Genomic DNA, 20,775 nt, shown 5'->3' on the forward strand with positions numbered 1-20,775 from the left:
AAACACCAAGAGACGTACAAAAGCCGGAAATCGCCCTACTTGAAAATCAGTAAATATTTGCGAAGGACCAATACAACTCAAGGCACAACCCTGCGGACCCAACTATCACCAGAACACCGGAGAACCAGCCTGACAATCAGTTGCCTATCATCTTATAAAAACTTAATAAAACTTGAGAAACTTCTTGTTAAAATTATTAAACAATTCTTGCTAAAATAATTAAAGATTGAACTGGAAATTCTCTTGAAAACCTCTAAGTTTGATAAACTAAGTTACAGAAGAGATAGCGACTATTTTAACACTAAAATGCAAGGCAAACTAGTGGATATATCACGCATCTGAACCGCTCAATAAAAGGCTATTACTAGCTAATTTTATTCAAAATATATCTGCTAAAAATCGCACTGTGAAACACCAAAATAAGTCCTTGTAAAATGACAACTATTCAAGTTAATTACTCCTCATATAAACCTCAATGACACCACGAGGAACACTACTAAAATCAGTGCGTAACATGGTGACAGGAGTTATTAACTGTTTTCCAGTTTAACGGACCAATAATTCGATTAATTCCTTGATATTTTCGATATTTCCTTTCTTTATTCTGTTGTTTTCTTTCTTCTCTTCTTCTTCATTACCTTAAGAGCCTCCAATCATCCAGAACCACATCCAGCACTTCCTTTCCGAGCAAGATGATAACACAAAAAGCAGTAACAAAGGAAAGAATGGGTGGAAACTGTGTTTGTGTCTCTGTGGACTAAATGCAACGGCAATGCAAAAGTGTTTGAGTGCATAATAACTGGAACAAACTCAACCACAGCCGCCACAACGGACAAAAACAACACAGTATATTTGCAAACGAGGATATTGTGAGTAAATGAATTTGTAAAATTAATTTTGGTGCTTTATTTATGTCAATTTATAAAGAACAAATTCTCCCCGCTATTAATAATTGTCGCTCTTCCCCCAATTTTGTTGAACATATTGAAGGAAACCACATTAACTATACCCAAAACAACAGTAAAACGCAAGCTCAGATAGTAACCGCTTTCTCCTCTTCATTTTATAAGTCTATCGATATTTATGTGCTAGATAAAGATGATAAACGTGTAGCAATTTATTGGACAGCAAAAAGTTTAAATCAGAAATCTCGCAAATTTGGCCTTATTCGTAACAAACTTAAATCTGACAGAGATATTAACCTTGGCAACATCATCACTGATTATCAGATATCATCAGAATAAGCTAAATTACTGAAACCATCACTTAAACATTAATTAAAAGAGGGCAAAACAAAAGTTTAAACAAAAATAAAAAACAATTATATTTTATTTCCCCACCCAGCTCCGGAGGTTAATGAATCAAACAGTGACTTCGGTCAATTATGCTGTTGCCTATTTGAGTGCAGCTTCCACAAGGCCTGTGCGGTCGTGGTCCCCACGAATTTTCCTAGACTAAGGGGCACTCTTTAGAGGTGAGACTTCGGCGGCCCATACGGCTTCAACGATATAAGTCTGACGATTCGACCGGAGCTTTAGGAATAGGCTTATAAGCAGCCCATCTTTATTACTTTCTGAACGAATGGTTTCAGTAGTTTCTTTTCTGATATTCTTGTGCTATTCATTTAACTGTTTTCATCTCTTAAAACCCCTTAATCTCTCCATTAAGTTAAGTTAAGTGTGCTAATTAATACTTTAGAACGAAAGTAAGACTGATTGAACGAAAAGTATGTAATCTAATCGGGTAAAAAGCAAAATGGCACACGCGCAGATCAACATCACGCCTTTTTCCGGATCAGAAACGGACAATTTTAACGAGTTTGAACAACTAATAACAGGTGCAATCGGAGTTGCAGCAATCGCAAACGCGCAACAAGCGAACTTTCTGCAATTACATTTAAAAGGAGACGCTTTACGATACTTCTTGACCTTACCAGAGGCTACCCGACTAGTCTTTGAAGACAGTATAACAGCTCTAAGGAACAGATTCACGCAGGATGACTTGAGAGAGATCAGAATTATAAAGTTAGAGAATCAAAAGTTTAATCCAAAAACAGACACTGTAAAAAATTTCTTAGTAAAGTTAAGAACTGAAGCCAATAAAGCATATCCAGCACCTGAAATAGTAGTAGCGCCAGCAGGAGCAGGTGACCCAGAAGCTCGTAGATTCGAAAGAGAGACAGCAGCAAGAGATTCTGCCCTTCAGATGTCAGAAAATCGAAAAAATGAGCAAATAAAGCGCTTCTTTATTAAGTCTATGCCAAACTGGCTTAAGCCTAAGCTCTTAGAAAGGCCAGAAACAGATACAATAGATCAGTTATGCACCTTAGCTAGCCAACAAATTGCAATTAGGGAGATGTGCAACAGAGAAGAGTACTTCGACGACGGATTTAATGAAATAACTGAATCAAACACAGATAAAATGCTAAAAGCAATAACTGTTATCTCCAATAATCAAAAAGAACTTGAGCAGAAACTTGAGCAGAGAATAGCACCTAAAACTGAGCCATCAGAACAAGGCCCAGCAAACATTTTTACACCACATTACCCACAGCAAGTTTATAGACAAAGTTATAGGCAAAATTTCCGCCCTCAATATCAAAATTATCGGCCAAATTACCCCCAATATCAGTCTAATTATCGCCAATTCCAGCCAAACTATCGGCCCCAGCAACAGTACGCCCCTCGTGCTAATAATTACCGAGAGTTTAGACCACAATTTAATGCCGCTAGACCGTTTTATTATAACGAACAGCCACAAACTCGTAATTATTGGACCGAACCTTCAGATAGCCCCCCATTTGTTCACCCAGCTTATGTTAATAGACCTGTTTATCGGTTTCCAACAAAAAATACCCCTCAAAACCTTCTCCGACAGGGAATAGTTTATGATAGCCCAGCGCCAGCACAAAACCGATATAGTATTCAACAAGCAAACCAGTTTAATCATGCAAGTATTCCTCAAAGCAGAAATATGAGAGGTAAGAATTTTCCATTTAATCAACAAAAAAACTAATCAAGCCACCCAACTTTAAAAAACAAAATAAAAATTATAAAAACTCAGTTAACTATTATAACGAAAGCACGTCTAGTCCTAGTTTAGATAAAGTAATAGAACCAGTTTATATTAAAAGTAACAAAAAGCGTAGAAAACGCAAAAGTAATAATAATAAATGTGAAGTGAATAAATCTGCGCAACTCCCAACACAAGTACCTAAATCCGCACCAAAGCCAACACCACATGTTCAGCAATTATTCAGCATTGTCCCACTTTTAGGCAGAACATTGTCCTATGTTAAAGTTAAATTTAATGGAGAATTAGAAAGACGTGCACTAGTTGATACAGGAGCATTTGCAAATGTGATAAGTCGTGAATTCTACAAGGAAATAATTAACACAAATATTAACTCAATAACAGAAATAGAAAAACCTGATCTAGATAAAGTTAAAATGGCAAACGGCAACATAGTTAAAATTGATAAAGCAATTAAAATTACATTTAAATTGGGCACACAAACATTTACAGAAGATTTCCTTGTATTAATTGTCACAACTCCTGTAATCCTAGGCAACCCATTCTTCGTTAAACATAAAGTAAGCATCTGCCCAGGACAAAGTTACATTAAATTCCCTGATCAAACACTACAAATAAATGAAATAAAGCCAGAAAAGCAACCCAGAAGAGTTGTAAAACGTAAAAAATTCGGAGTTTATACACAGAAAAAGCAAGTCCTACAGCCAAATCAACAAGCAGTATTAGAATGTAAGCTTTATGATAAACTAGAATCATTCACTGACCTCTGTGGGGTAATAATTCCAAATGAAATCTTTGAAAAAGACAGCGAAGTAATATTAACGTCTTCATTAAGTAAAGTTGCTGAAAATAATATCCTTTACATCTATGTCCTGAACATTACTGATCACCCAATTACCATAAATAAAGGCGAAGAAATAGCCAAATTTTCATTCTTAACATCAGATCAAGCTGAAAAGTTGTTAGAAGTAGATCCTCAATTAATTAATGTGGCTAAAATGAGCGAAAATTATTTAACAGAAATAAATCAACTAATTCAAGTTACAGACACCCCAAAAAGAAAGGCTCAACCAACGAAACCAGCACCAGAATATGAAAAACTATGGTTCCCAACGCCTGAAACGTGCCCAGATCCGACAAACTTGTCGCCCTTGCAGAGAGATATCTATGAGCAACTGCTAAAACTGCAAGAAATGGAGAAATTAGATCCAAAGGGTAATAATCAGGATAAAATAACATTTTTGAGCAAGTTTCCGTGGGAAAAATCAGCCCTCAATGATGAGCAAAAAGCAGTAGTAGGTGAACTATTAGTTGAATTCAGCGACATTTTCGCAAAACATAGATTTGACGTCGGATACAATACTGATTTGAAAATAAAGTTAACTCCAGAAAGAAGCATACCAGTTTATGAACAAGGACCTCCAACGCCTGTCCATCTGAGAAATGAGTTGCAAGTAGAACTAGCATTAATGCATTATTACGGACTGATAACAACTTTGTCTCAATCAAGATATAGTAGTCCACTTTTCGCACAACGAAAGAATTCAGGAAGACTTAGACTATTAATTGACTTGAGAAAAGTAAACCACTTGTTGAAAAATGACTACGTGAATACGAATTTCCCGATTTCAAACATGAGTGACGCAATAAACTACTTTGCCGGGAAAAAATTGTTTACGAAACTTGACTGTTCTCAAGCATACCACTGTGTGCAAATGGCAGACGATGTATCAGTGCAACTGCTAGCATTTAACTTTGCTTCGAGAACCTATGCTTATAAATGTCTTGCACAAGGATTGAATAAGTCAGTAACAGGATTCAGTTCCTTTATTAGACATTACTTGGACCCATGTTTAGCTTCAGGAAATTCAAGAAACAAACTTTGAACAATTGGTACCGTCTTTACGAGAAATCTTTACATGTATACGTCAATCGGGACTGAAATTGTCTCCTGAAAAGTGTGAAATAGCAACTGACACAATGAAATTCCTCGGAAACAACATCAGTGCAGAAGGAATATCACCAGAAAAATCAAAAATAACGAAATTTCTTGATAAATTTAAAATGCCGAAAACAACAAAGCAAGTAAAACGATTAATTGGCTTCACGCAATTCTTCCGTAATTACATACCTAATCTAGGTGAAAAACTAATGTCCTTTTACAAGCTCCTGAAGAAGGATGCAGTAATAGAAACCACGGAAGAACATGTAAAAGCATTAGAAGTAATAAAGAAGGATCTAATGAAAGCAACAAATGTAACATTGCGATTGCCAAAACCAGGGCTACAGTATGTAATTCTTTGTGACGCTAGTTACCACGGCGCAGGTTTTGTACTAATGGTGGAAGACTACGTAAATGAAACAGGAAAGAAAGAAAAGAAAACATACGCTCCCGTTTCGTTTGGATCGCATTTATTTAATGCCACGCAATTAAAGTTCTCAATTTATTACAAAGAGTTCCTAGCTTTGTACTATGCACTGGACTACTTTTCACACTACATTTGGGGATCAAGCAAACAAGTAATTATACTCACTGACAACAAAAGCCTCACACAATTCTTTCAGTCAAAAGTAATACCGCCATCTCTTTGGAATTGTTTAGACAGAATACTCGCATTTAATATAGTAATTGCTCACATTCCTGGACGCGCTAACTACGCCGCAGATTTTCTCTCCCGAATGGAGAATGACAAAACAGCAACAATGTCTTTAAAGTTAACAGATAGAATTCCAGTTAGAGAAATAGAAATTGATACAGAAGCACAAAACCCTGATGTTGAACTAAATGTACTATTAGATGCAGAAATATCCAATGATGAAGTAAATCCAGAAGTATTAGATGCTCTCAAAAAATTGGGATATTATGAAGACTACAAAAAACGTCAAAGTAACTTACCAGTAACAGAAATTCAAGGGCTATTTAAATTAAAAAGAAAAACAGAAATAAATTCAATTGAGTACCCAAATACATTAGATGAATTCCCAGATCTTACAGACAACTTAATTAGCCTTAATTTAGCAGATGAGCAGCAAAAAGATGCAGACATTAGAACAGTAATAAGCTGGGTTCAACAAAATAATCAACAACCTGACTTAAAGTATGCTACAACAAACTTAAAGAAGTATCACAAGCACTTAAATAGATTAATTCTTGAAGGGAATGTCTTATACCGGAATTTTTATGATGATACTGGAAAAGTACTTCATAAACAATTCTGTGTACCTAAGCATTTGTGGAAAGAGACTATATATAGGCTCCATAATTCACAAACAGCAGGTCACTTAGGCATTAAAGCAACAATTCAAGAATTCAGAAAGCGATTCTATTACCCAGGCTTCACCGAACATTTCATAAGTTTCATCAAAAACTGCCTCACTTGTCTTCAACTTAACAGAGTACCAAAAAGCCATATTACACCAAAGTTACAACCAGTCAGTTCACTACAATCATATCCAGGAGATATGCTCCAAATTGATTTAGTAGGCCCCCTAAAGTCATCGCAGTATAAGTATGTTTTGAGTGCAATAGATGTCTTCACAAAGTACCTATTCGCAGTTCCATTAACAAATGGATATGCCGACACAGTAGCCCGAGAACTAGTAAAGGTGTTCTTCCAACACAGCTACATTCCTCAAACAATACTTAGTGACTTAGGAACTAACTTTACTTCTGAATTAATGTCAGAATTAGCAAGTTTACTAGAAGTAAAGTTAAAACATGCCTCACTAAAGCACCCTCAGACTATTGGAGCAGTAGAACGATCTCACGGACCACTGAAACGAATTCTGAAACTTAATACAGAAGAACAATGGAAAGACTGGCATAAATATGTTCCTCTTGCAACCTTTATTCATAATACTTCATATCATTCAGCGACAAATTGTTGTCCTTCAACTTTATTCCATGGCAGAGAACCCATAAAACCCCTTGACATACGGTTCTCCAGAAAAGTAATGGATGCAGTAGCAGTAAATACTGATTTCGTTAATGAACTGCCAGACGCCATGATGCAAAAGTATGGAGAAAACAAAGAAAAATTAACGACTGCTTACCTGAAGTACAAAAAGTATTATGATCAAAAAGCATCAGCTAAACCGATTCTGGAGAAATCATTCTGTTTACTTTTGAATCCTAAGCTACTAGAACAATCAACAGTAATAGCTTCCCAAGTACAGAAATGGCTCCCGCTATATAAAGTGGAAAAAGCCCTTACTGATTCTAATTACATCATTCGAAAAGTAAACACGAATTACACCCAATGTGTTCATCGAATCAGATTGAAACCAATCCAACCAAGTGAAACTCCTGAAGATCTCGAAGTTATCAACCCTGTAAACTTTCAACCTGATCCGTCGAGAAGACAACACATGGAACCTGACCTATTTGATAAACATATCCCAGAATTAATCAATGAGCAAGAAACAGAGATACAACAATCCAAGAAAGTGAAACAAGATCCAGTCAGAGTGACCATAAATGTTCCCCTAGGTGGACCATTAGCAGGACCAGCAGTAGCAGCACCTCCAGCAGCCCCACCGGCCCCACCAAGGGTAGTAGCACCAGCAGTTAGACCACGAACTGCCCCAGTCCATCTTCCAGTATTTGATTCCTCAAGTTCAGAAGAAGCAATCCCAAATTTATTTGATGAAAATAGCAGTTCAGATGAAAATATAGCTGACCTAAACCTGGACGCAGAACAAATTGCCCGAATACCAGTTAATCCGTTAATTGCTGACGAAATTAGACCTCAAGAACCAGAAGTTCGCGTTCCTCTTGTATCATCCTCATCAGACGATGAAGTGTTTTTACCAGCTCAACAGCCACAGCCGTCAATAGTACCACTTGATATTGAATCGCCTCCAGAAACACACGAAGAACAATATGCTCTAACTGAAAAATAAGAGCGCGACCTTATAATCCTAAACGAAAACCAGAAAAAAGTGCATTCAAACCACTAGACTACCAACGGCGAAAAAATGTACGCGGATTTAAATTTGATAGAGAAATAATGTTGCATAAAGAAGATAGAACAAACCCTTACCTAACCAACCGAGTTAGAAGATCAGGCAGTCCTAGACCAAAAAATGCACGTGCTAGACTGGAACAAGAAGAAAAACGCGAAGCAATAAAAGCATCAGCACAAGCAGCACAACAGTCAACTACCCCAAGTAGAGAGACAAAATTAGATCAAGTAAGTGCTAGCATAGCAAAATATTCAGGGAAAAAGCCCAGCAGTTCAGCAAACAGACCAGTAACCAGATCTCAAACAAAAAACTCTTCACCAGGCTCTTCAAATCAAAACTTAAACCATTTTAGTCAAGAAATAAATGCAACATATCTAAGTTCTCCAACAGATATCTTATATTCACCACACTCTTTTGCACACTGTATATCAGCAGACCTTGCAATGGCAAAGGGATTAGCCCGACAAGTCAAAAGCTGGTACCCAGCAGCCCCAAGTGCAATTAGACTTAGATATCCACCAGACATTGGCTCAGTTTTAATCTACTTCGACCCTATTTCTGAACGTTATATCTTCAGTTTAGTTACCAAATTCAGATACTACCACAAACCCACTTACGAATCAGTATTAGCAAGTCTCTATGAACTGAGAGAAATAGTATTAGATGCAGGAATTACACACTTAAGCCTTCCAAAACTCGCCAGTGGCTATGATAAATTAGATTTTAACATCATTTTTGAGCTTATATGTCAAGTCTTCGACCCTCTACCCATAACCATCTATATCCATTAGTATGTACAGACCCAGTACAGTCCAGCAGTACCCTCCATTTGCCCCAAAAGCCCAACAAGCCTGAGCAACTTAGCCCTAAAGCCCAAAAATTGCCAAAAAACTGAAAAATTTTGACCTCAAATCCTAGTTATTTTGTTATATCTCCAAAACTACTTGTCCGAACCTGGATTAACCTATTGTTCTGAAAAGCCCTTATCCAGCAGAAGCGATTCCAGCCATTATTGACCCCATTTGACCCGTTCTAAGTACCAAAAACTTAGCCTAAAATTGACCCTTCCGAAAATCCTAGGTTCAACTCAGAAAAAAAGTCATAAAATTGTGAAAAATGCCCCGATCACCCCAAACTTTTGCGCTGCAGCATTTTTCAAGCCGAGGAACCGACATGCAAATTTTGAAGCGATTTGGAGAACTTTAAAAATTGAGTGACGCTGGAGCCCTCAATTTTTGACACTTTTCGAATCCGCTCGAATTCAATGATAACTCCTACAAAAAACCTTCAATTGACCCATTTTATAGCCCTAGACTACCATACTGCTCACGCTTGACATCCCAGTACCCAAAAATCCCGTCAAAAATCAATAAAAGTTGAGTTATGACAAAAATGCCGAACCCTACCAAAGTGTGCTAAAATTGATTAAAATGTAGTGTAAATTATACCCCAAAAATATGCCAAAAACTGTCCCAAATGCTTCCAGCAGCTACTCCCAGCTGCCACCCACATGGTACAACCTCAAACAACCGCTAAATCCCAATATTTCCAAGTATATGTTGAAAAATGACGAAAAAACGAAAATTGCGCTTCTGCTTCAATTCACTGCTTCAAAAATTTTGTCATTTTATCTCCCACATGACCCGATTGAAGCCACCTATACACAACCCTACAACCCTAGTGCAACCCCCCACTAGCCTCGTAGTACCATAAAAACCAGTCCCAGCTCATCCCAGTATCAACCATGAAGACTTAAACCCAAATAAGCTCTGAAATTGCCACAAATTTGTCAGGAAAAATCCAGTTATTTCCCACTAGAGTCAAAAATATTAACTTCTGACAAAAATTAACTATACCATCAGCACGCCCACATCTATAGCTCTTAGAATATGCACTCCCAGCCCCCTAGTGCTAAAACAAGCTGAGAAAAGCCTGCCAGAGTAACGAAAATCACAAAAAATCGAGTGTAATTTCCAGAAAAAGTGATCAAAAATGCATCTTAATACCCGAATATGCCCAATTTTATTGTTAATTCAGTTAGCCCTACTCATGAGTAGACCAACCATAGCAATATCAATCATTTTGAACAAGTTTTTCATAACCTCATAGCCAATAACCTATCCCCTATCTGGGCCTTTCCAAAAAACCCAGGTTCACTGCAGCAAAAACGTTATAACTCGTAAAAAAATAGTTGAAACCGCCCAAATTTTTGCGCTGCAGGGTTTTTTGAGCCGATAAAGCGATTCACCAATTTTGAGCTCAATCGAAGCATTTTAAAAACTGAGTGACGCTGGGCCCCTCAATTTTGGAGACTTTTTGAAAATTCACGCACATGTTCATGAAATCCAAAATATTGATCAAAAAGCCGATATTATTAGCTTAAAACATCCGCATGCTCAAGCTCTACACGCTCATATCAAAAATATTGAAAATTGTTAAGTAAAATGTTGAAATAATAGTAAAAAACTGAAGCCTACCAAACTCTTCTCAAATTTGTCAAAACAGAGCCAGATTTAGATCAGTAAAATAGTATCAAATAGCCGAATTATGAGCCCATATCCAATGTTCAGTCTCCCTAGTAGTTACCCAAGCCCAAAAAACCCATACAATCGCACAGAAATTCATAAAAGTTGAAAAAAGTGCAAAAATCGAAAATTGCAGATATTTCACAAAATTTGTTCCGAAATTCTAAAGTGAAAAACTCAATATATTATAGCCAAATAATGCATTAAACCACACCAATAGCTGCCACCAACATAGTACTCACTAGTATGACCCACAATTACCGCCAAAAATCAATCATCTTCAATCCATGTCAACTTATGCACAAAACATGACGCATCACAAGTAAAAATTCAGTAAATTTCACAGAAAATCTTGCATAAAACCTAAGTTAATCAACTCCAAACCTACCAAAATGCTACCCCTGATAGCCACAGATATCAGTAACAACAGTTCGCACCTGATTTAGGCCACTAGAGAATCACCAGACTGACACATGTCTCGAAGAAGCTCAATTAGTGGAAAAATCATGCTTGAAAATTTGCATTTTGGACCCAAAAATCAACGTTATGACCTGATAAATAGCTTCAAACCCTATAATTTAGTAACATACATTAGTACCAAGCACAGACAGTACCATTTTAACCATTCAATACCGAAAATGTATGAACAGTGAAGACTTATTTAGATCGAAATTTGATGATTCAAAAATAGCCAGGTTCAGATCACGAAAACAATCATAACTTTGCGAAAAATGCTTAAATTGCGCCAAATTTTTGCGCTGCAGGGTTTTTTGAGCCCCTGAAACGATCTACCAATTTTGAGCCCAATCGGAGCAATTTAAAAATTGAGTGACGCTGGAGCCCTCAATTTTTCGCATTTTTCGTTTTTTCAGACATCAGTAAAAAAGTTGACCAAAAAGTGTCCAAAAACCTGAATTTATTGCATAGTTATTCCCCACCGATGTCTACTGAGTGGGCCAAGCCAAAAAATTTGCCCAAAGTTCAATACAAATTGAAAAATTCACATTTGCCACACTAGCCCTGATGCGGAAAAATGACCAAAATTACGAAGAAATTACATGTGAAAATTAGTACCAAATACTCTTCCAAACCAGTTCAAATTACACACAAGTGCTGCTAACAACCAGATTAAGTATCTAGAACCATTAGAACCAGTCTATGATCAATAATTGACAAGTAAATTAAAGTTAATGCCCAAAAATCAAAAAAGTTGTTATGTCACCAAAATTTCACTTTCACAAATATGTCATTATAAAGTCACACACTGCAATTAAAAAGTTACCACATGCTCACACACACTACAGCTTCTAGTTCCACCAGTAAAAACCAACCACAATTGTTGCAATCCAAAGACATCTCTGAAAAACTTGCCCATAACTGAAAGTACATTACATGATAATCAAAACAATTGCACTGAAACTAGTTCATTTTCCATCGACGTAACCTTCTCACTCAGCAAATTCAAGCACTAATTGTTCACACGCGCACCAAACAACGCAGCAAAGCCATAGACAACTGGTCACTACTATCATCGACATCTATTTATTAGTTAAACACTCACTAACTGTCCCATTTTCCCCTATTTACTCTCTGAAAAACTCGAAAAAACATGTAAAGACTGCACAATTCGACCACCCCAACCACTATCCCCATCATAACACACCCACAATTCAACCAAATAGCAACACTTCAACATGTTTAAACACCATATTTAGTAGTAATATCAATAAACATACACATCAACACACATGATCACCAAATAAAGTACAGCTGAAACAAGTAAATATCACATAAATAAGTGCCACATTGAGAAAACTAGACCTAGAAGCTTGAATCCAGTAGACAAACGAAAGAAAGGAACCACCCTAACATGTGATAACAGCAATAGTTGGTCATAAAACCAAAAATATTGCAAAAGTTTCACAAAATCGAGTTCCATTTGAATATTTGACCACTAAGGGAAACCTTCAGCCAAACATTCAGAGAATAAAACATATTACTGTCCATGAACTGCACATACAGCACCACAGTTTTCCGTTCATTATATACTCGAGAGGCAGACAAATTGCCAAAGCTAGTGAAAGACAATGAAAAACGAAACTGAAGAGCTCGTGCAAAAAGTGATGAAAATTGTTTTTCTCAGACATTTTTCCTTTCTCCCCGAACAGGACCTCAGGCGTCCAAAATGAAGGACAATAAAGGAAAGAAGCTCCTGGTCTTGCTCATAGTTAGCAGCCTGACCTAAAACATATCATCCAGCAAAGAGTGAAGTAACTACCATGCATCGATACAATGCAGTAATCCATAAAGGCTTCAAGGAAAGCCAAAAGGCGGAAAAGTATTGCACGAGTAACATGCATCTCTGTAGTTCCTACTCCCGACGACAGCATTACGATTGACAACCACCTGGACAAAGTAATTGACGACCAGAAGAGAAAAACTTCAGACTTCTCCGCAAGAAACATGAGTTTTGTTCATAGGGAGAGCAATCTTCAAGTTTTCCTTCAACTGTCTAACTGTCCAACAAAAAGCGCATCTTCCATTTGAAACAGACAAACTTGATATAGAAGAAGAACAAACTACCACAGAAGACGAAAAGGACTACAACGCTTTAACCCAAGAGGAGAGTATGCTTTAAGCTCTTGAAAGTCTTAACTTGTTCGACAAGTATTAATAATCCATTAACTGACCAAGTATCCCCTTCACTCATTAAGTTCTAATCACAAGTGCTTTAAATCACCAAACCAGTGCTTCAATCCCAGCAATTAACCAGTGCTTTAAACCATTCATTCAATCAGTATCCTTCTCCTAATCCTTCTCAAAGATTAGAGCCATTATTTAACGAAATAACCGTGATTATTTTCAGTGCAAATTCAATGTCTCCTCTTAATCTTAACTTTCAACTTATGTCTTCACTCTTGACTCTGAAATAAGCGCACTTTCACCTCTTTAACGTTCCTTCACAGCTCTTAATCTTGTCTTAACTTTCCTCACTTTAATCTTTGTCTCCATTTGTCTTAGCTTAAACTTTATTTCTTTTAACTTCTTTAATTGTCTTTAACTTAAATGCTTTCGATCCAAAACTCTTTTCTAAGAAAACATAAATTGGGTGGCTCCAACAAAAATATGTTTATAACCTCATACTTGTGCAGATTATATGTTTTATAGAAAAATTGTAAAAACCCAGTTCCTTCTCAAAATTTTCATGGAAAATTTTCATAAAGTCGGGTAGTGTCACGCCCCTATTTCGTTCCTTATAGTTTCGTGATGATATTCCTTAAATATCCATAAATAAGTGCTATAAATTAGTTCATATTCAGTTAGTTTCAAGGCCATATATAGCCAGTATTTCCATCTAGGCCTGTAACCCCTAATTTGTTTATGTTTATGAAAAACAACCGCAGATTGACAGGTTTTACTAGCAAACACTTCAAGTGCCTAAAAGCCTCAATATTTACTTTTTTGAGTTTCTTGATGATAAATTCACATAATCAGTAAATAACTTCATGAGAGATTATGTACTTGGTGAAGTAATTATTCTGATAAAGTAGGCGCTAATACGGAATTGTATATGTACTGAACAAACACCAAGAGACGTACAAAAGCCGGAAATCGCCCTACTTGAAAATCAGTAAATATTTGCGAAGGACCAATACAACTCAAGGCACAACCCTGCGGACCCAACTATCACCAGAACACCGGAGAACCGGCCTGACAATCAGTTGCCTATCATCTTATAAAAACTTAATAAAACTTGAGAAACTTCTTGTTAAAATTATTAAACAATTCTTGCTAAAATAATTAAAGATTGAACTGGAAATTCTCTTGAAAACCTGTAAGTTTGATAAACTAAGTTACAGAAGAAATAGCGACTATTTTAACACTAAAATGCAAGGCAAACTAGTGGATATATCACGCATCTGAACCGCTCAATAAAAGGCTATTACTAGCTAATTTTATTCAAAATATATCTGCTAAAAATCGCACTGTGAAACACCAAAATAAGTCCTTGTAAAATGACAACTATTCAAGTTAATTACTCCTCATATAAACCTCAATGACACCACGAGGAACACTACTAAAATCAGTGCGTAACAAACTGCTTCATATCGTTGGGTTTGCTCGAATTGAATACAACCCATCCCCTTTGTAGCAATTCACTTGGAACAGTCTCTTCTGGTCATATGGAAACGCTTCGATCATTTCTCACTGAACTTGTTCTTCTAATGAACAGCAGACCATTCAATGAGGATCACTAGAACCCTGCCCAAATTCTATCCCGGGTAGAACTTATCGAGACTTTCAATCACCTTATTTAATATTTATATTTAATATTAATGCGAACAAATCAGTGTGATTATCCAATCTTATAATACTATATACTAATAGCGCGACACTTTAAAGCCTACTAGCAGGCCCGCAAACGCATCAAGAAAAATTAGGATTTCTGTTTGGCACCAGCTGTCTCCAACACATGCCCTTCGTTTAACAGGCATCGCTTTTAACGCTTGCGCTACCGACGGGTATTTTTGCGTCTCTAACCCTTTGTAGCGGAGACTTTCTGTAAAGCGACATTTTTCGCTTTGAGTTGCATGTTTAAGGAGCGCTAAGATTTGTGCAGAAAAAGAGATTATACATGGTAGCACAGCGCGTTTCAAACGCCCGTACTATGCCAGGCTTAATAATTAAACAGCGTTAAAACATGCGATGATTAGGCACTTAAACAGGGTGACATAGCACTCGAATTAGAGTAAAAATATAGAAAAAAATAACATAGAAAGATTAAAGTGAAATGAAGAAGGCAGCAAGAAAGAAACAGTAGTGGATAAAAAGCCATTACCATTTTTGATCGAAAAATAGTAGCCATTTTTGGCACGAACTCGGGTGCAAACCAGTGCCTGTCCAATTACCGCCATGTGTCTTATCCCTTACGCTATCGATGCGTATTGCCTTTGTTTATTGCTCTTTCTGCATCAGCAAAATTTTGGTCAATGAATTCTTCGGATCGCTTATTTTTGCTAAGCGGCATGCTTAACGAATGCAATGCATGGCCAGATTAGGAGCTTAAATGTGATCAGAAAGAATGAGGAGCTAGGAAGAAAAAGAACCAAAGGGAGCAAAATAAAAGGAACGATAAAAAGCACGAAAGCAAACGAAAAACAACCTGTCTTTTTATACAGGAAATTATTCGTCTTTCTATGACCGCACTCGGACTCGGACCCCTACCCCTCGCTTAATAACCATAGGCCTTATCCCTTACGCTACTGGTGCTATTGGTTTTGTCTATTGCCATTTCTACGTAAGCAAACGCTTGGGTAATCGCTTTTTTGGAGCACTTGTTTTCGCTATGCGTCATGTATAATGAGCACAAAAACATTAAGATCTTAAATATGGCGGATTAAGATCTTAATTATGGCAAAAGAGAAAGAAGGGGAAAAAAGAGAAAAAACCAATAGAGAGTAAAAAACGAACAAAAGGAACGAGAGAAAAAAAACATTTGACAATTTTTCTGACCAGAAAACTCGCTTAACAGTCATTGACCTTGTCCCTTACGTTACCGGAGCCTATTGCTTACGTCTATTCCTTTTTCTTTATCAGCAAAAACTTGGTTAGTGGCCATTTCGCTCTTAATTTGCTATGCGTCCTGCTTTAAGAGCGCAAAATTGTGCAATTTAGGAGCTCCAATATGGAGGTCTAGCACGTCTCAAAACGCACATATTACAAAAGACTGCAGCTTTAAGGACTGTTGAAGCATGCGAAGATGGAGCGCTCTTGGCCATTGTATTTAAATGCGCCTTCCATTTAAAATACTAGGGATATAGAAGGAAAACAGTTTAAAGATAAAAAAAGAATGAAAAAGACCGACAAGAATGGATTAAAAACCATTTGTTGTTTTACCATTTACCATTTGTTGTTTCGGGCCAAAAATATTGGAAAAATTTTCGTCGCCATCTCGGGAGCGAACTCGAGACCCTCGCTTAACAGCCATGGGTCTATTGCCTTTCGTCTATTGTCCTTTCTATATCAGCAAATTTGTGGTCATAGCCTTTGTTGAATCGCTTCTTGTTGCTGAACTTTATGGCACTTACTACGATTGCTGGCGGAGGGGTCAATAATCAAAAACGTGAAGCAAGAAAAAAACAACTATGTTACTGTAATTTCTCAGGTGAGCATTCAAACATCTCTGAAAAAGCTTTGAATATTTTGCAAAGACATGGTTTCAATGAACTTGAAAGAAAATCTTCATTTCAAACTGCCGTATTAAAATGTCGAAATTTCAAATGCGCCAAATTGGTTTGATTGTTTCTTTGCCTACTTAAACGGTCATTAAGGAGCACGCAGGTGGAGCCGAACGGCCGCAGAGCACAATTGAATAAAGCCGAAGAGATTTAAAGCCGAATATTTTTCGTGCTCAGATTGGCGGGACGAAGTTCTATCCGCGATCACAGCCTCGCCCCGTCAGCTGGAGAGGCCAAGTGGAGCTCATGCCGACCGCACACCATAGATAATCAAGCGACGACAACTAATTAACTCGCAATTCTTACATTTATACTTTAATATAAACCAATCAGATTATTTGGCCAATCAAATTTAGCATTCGGCTCTGATTCTCTTTTTCCCCATTCGGCTCTGCGCCTGTTCGGCTCCAAATCATAGCTCCAGCTATTAATTATTAACACTTTGTTGTTTATCCAACTGCCGAAGTTTACAATTTATATTGTATTAGGTAACTGAAGTATACTGTAGTAGGTATACTGTAAGTAGGTCACTGAAATGAATGCTATTAATATCAAGCTCAAAGCCTTCAAAAAAATTAGAGGCCACGCTCAGCATATCTATCTTATCTAACGATACAGCAGTCAAAAGTTAGACCACTTTTGACACTTTGCATTATTTAGAGTGTCACTTTTCATTCTTCTGCAGTAGCGGATTTAATCTCGACGTCTAACAAAGGCTTCAAAGGGAGGAATTCAATCAATCTACCGGCTGTTTAAAATCAAAGGTAATGCCCACAAGATAAAGCAGAAAACCAGCCGAGCTTATATTTTCCGGCAAAGCTGTTTTTGGTTCAAAAAGAGCTCCCATTGTTCCTTTTAGGACTATCACAACTATTGGTACATCAGTTGTAGTTAAAGATTTCTTCTGTTCATTTAAAAAAATAAGTTTAAATTTTTTAAAAACCCATATTTTGTTTTGAAAATTAAAATTCTTTTTCTTTTTCTGATTTATTTTTTAAGCTTAGCTTATAATTTTTCGGCGTTTTTCATACTCATTCGTCGTTGCTCGAACATTTTGCGATTTTGTTTTGAATTTTTGTAATGAATATATGCAATGTCGTGAATATATGCAATCTGTTTCGATTAGAGAATGCAACCCCATGTAATTCATGCATTAGCTAGCTTTCAGTACAGCTTTTTAGAATACAGCGTGCAAGTTTGACTGCGTACTTACGTTAAAAAACCTTTCAATGAACACACTAGTGAAATTGTTTTATTTCTGAATATAAGGTTGTAGCGTTTTTTAAACAGTTGCCTCAATCGGATGTAATCGGATTACTAGTTCAAGTCAGCTAGTGATGACGATACCAACTATTACTTATAACATAGCTGGCAGATTGCCAAAAAGTAGCCGCAATAGCTTCGTAGATCTGCAGTCTCAACAAAAAAAACAGTACAAAAGACAGACCAAAAAAATTCGTCTTTTCATTGAGGTTGATTAAAAATCTGAATAAAAAGTTTTTGCTGCCTCTATTAGCTGCTCTCAAATAACCTTCACTTAGAGTGACACACGCCCATTTGACCTTATCTGTTAAAATTAAAGTTAAAAAGTCAATTTCAAAGCGAGGAAGTCATTTTTAAGAGTGAGGTAAGTCACGTGTGACCAAAAATTTAATCACGCGAATGAACACAAAAGCTCGCTCCAAAATGAGCTAAAAATGACGTCACGCACGCACTTCAGTTGAAATTGCATGAACGAAAAGCAGATTTGACGTGGTTGTGACGTCATATGGTCGTAGCAAAAATCGCAACGACGAAATAAAAAAACCAAGAGAAGGCAAATAATAGCCCCAGCTATCGCTGTGCGGCTATTAATAATTTTAAGCTGTTAATTTTGGGGTGAATAAAATATAACCGACTAAACGTCGGCAGAATTGCTCTCGAACGAGTAGTGGGAGCTCTAATCAATTGCAACATGCTTCAGTCGGCGGGGGGGGGGGGAGGGAGCCTAAAAGGGGATTAAGACGTTCATTAGTGGGCTTCCAATAACCACATTAGAGCTTAGCATATATCACTATTAAGATTTAAAGTGAAAAACGGCACCAGTTTCGGATCACTTTTCAATTGACTTTTTGCATTAACTTACCGCCAATTGAGTTCAGCTGCTTGAAATTGTGAGTGAGAGAGAATTTTAGATCACGCGAAACGCAAAAAGTCAAGGGCGTAAAAGTAACTCGAGAAGTCAAAACGGTCGAGCAAAAATTTTGCATAAAAAAGACACATTTACACTAATTGCTTATCTACGAGAGCAATAAAACAACAAGTACCAAAATCTGAGACCAGTAAGACTGAGGAAACTGCACCACGACAATGCTTCCGTGCTTTACCAGATTATCGTTTCCTTCGAATAAATGTCAAAAAGTCCGACAAAAAATGGGTAGCTCGAAAAAAATATTATTGGTTTAAGCACTATTTACATAAGTGCTGTACAATTAACTTCTTAGAACAAAAAAGTTTCAAGCTTCTTTCTGAAGGCGTTTTCCTTTGGTAAAAGTTTTATTTCAAAAGGAAGTCGATTCCATTCGTGAGGGACTGCAAAACTGAATGATCTTTTTCCGAAATCTGTCTTCAAAGTTGGAGTTTGAAACTTGTAAATGTATTGAGATCTTGTCACTTTGCCTTTTCGAGATACCAGCGAGTTAAGATAGTCTGGAACCGGATGGTGAACCAGACGATGACCCATCAGAAGAATTCTAAAAAGAAAGCGTTTTCGTACAGGCAACCAATGCAACTGCTTCATGAATTCCGAAGTGCCAAGTGATAGTCTAAAAATTAGTCTGCATGCACAGTTCACTATCCGTTGTAATTTTTTAAGGAGAAAGTCGGGCAACCCATAATAAAGCGAATTACAAAAATTAAGCCTAGTGAGAATTAGAACTCTCACTAAATCAATTAATGAATCTTTCGGCATGGAGTCTCTGATGGAATAGACTTTACGTAAAAAATAGTTACAACATGCACACAATGAACTAACTTGCGTGGAAAGAGAGAGTTTATCATCTAAAACAAAAACTTCGCATTATCCAAAAAGTTATAATCCACTGGCAGTTGAATATCACAGACCATCAAGCTCTTCCGCGCAATATTCATAAATTCGGCTTCATTGTGTTTAGTCGAAGTTGTGCACCATAAAACCATTTTTGCAGAGTGCTGAATATTGAATCGAAAACTTCTTGAGCCACTGAGCTGTTGTAGACAAAATAAACAACCGTGTCATCAGCAAAAAATGATAATTCACGTTCAGCTCCACAAATATAAACTCTAATTGTAACAGATAGCAAGTAAAAAGAAGAGGGCCTAAAAGAGAACCTTGCGGAACACCCGTTTCAAGTAATTGCATAGAAGAAAAGTTTCGCCAATTAAAACTTTTTGTGATCTACCACTAAGGTAGCTCCTGATAAAGCTGAGAACACGATGCCCCAGTCCTAGACGATTTTCTAGAACAGACAGAAGTATATCATGGACAATTGTATCAAATGCGGCTGATAATTCAAGGCCAATGTAAAGCGTGCTTTTTTTTCAATTCTAAGTTTAGCAAAATGTCATTGGTTACTTTCAGGAGTGCTGTTTCAGTTGAGAACTTTCTATAAGCACTTTGCATGAAACAATGTTATCTTAAAGATGATCTCTCAGTTGGTGCACACATCTCTTTCAAATAATTTTGAGATAAAGCTTAGATTTGATATTGGACGATAATACGCTAAAACTTGACAGGTTTCAACTGATCTTAACGGAATATAGTGGTAAAAAATAACCTGACGACCAAAAAAATACAACAGGACATGTCGTTAATTATAATCCAAGAGTTAAAATAACTAATAACATGACATTTTTTACTGTAATAACAAACAAAAACAGCCTAGAACCTCTATAAGAACAAATAATCTAGAAACAAGAACAATTGGTTTTTCATGACCGGGTTTTTCGAGAGAAAAAATTATATAAAAACTAAGAAAAACCCGACCATGCGAATC

General features: G+C 36.9%; 2 protein-coding genes across 4 annotated transcripts in view; one reads left to right on the forward strand and one right to left on the reverse strand.

Moving 5' to 3' along the window:
- The window catches only part of LOC142339521 (uncharacterized), a 462,116-nt gene that overhangs the window by 340,555 nt on the left and 100,786 nt on the right, over positions 1-20,775 (forward strand). The gene's annotated exons all lie outside the window — the stretch shown is intronic.
- Positions 1-20,775, reverse strand: part of LOC142339520 (uncharacterized) — a 43,044-nt gene that overhangs the window by 7,753 nt on the left and 14,516 nt on the right. The window lies entirely within an intron of this gene.

Source organism: Convolutriloba macropyga, chromosome 5, assembly GCF_964194025.1.
Source record: "Convolutriloba macropyga chromosome 5, txConMacr16.3, whole genome shotgun sequence".
NCBI lineage: Eukaryota > Metazoa > Xenacoelomorpha > Acoela > Convolutidae > Convolutriloba > Convolutriloba macropyga.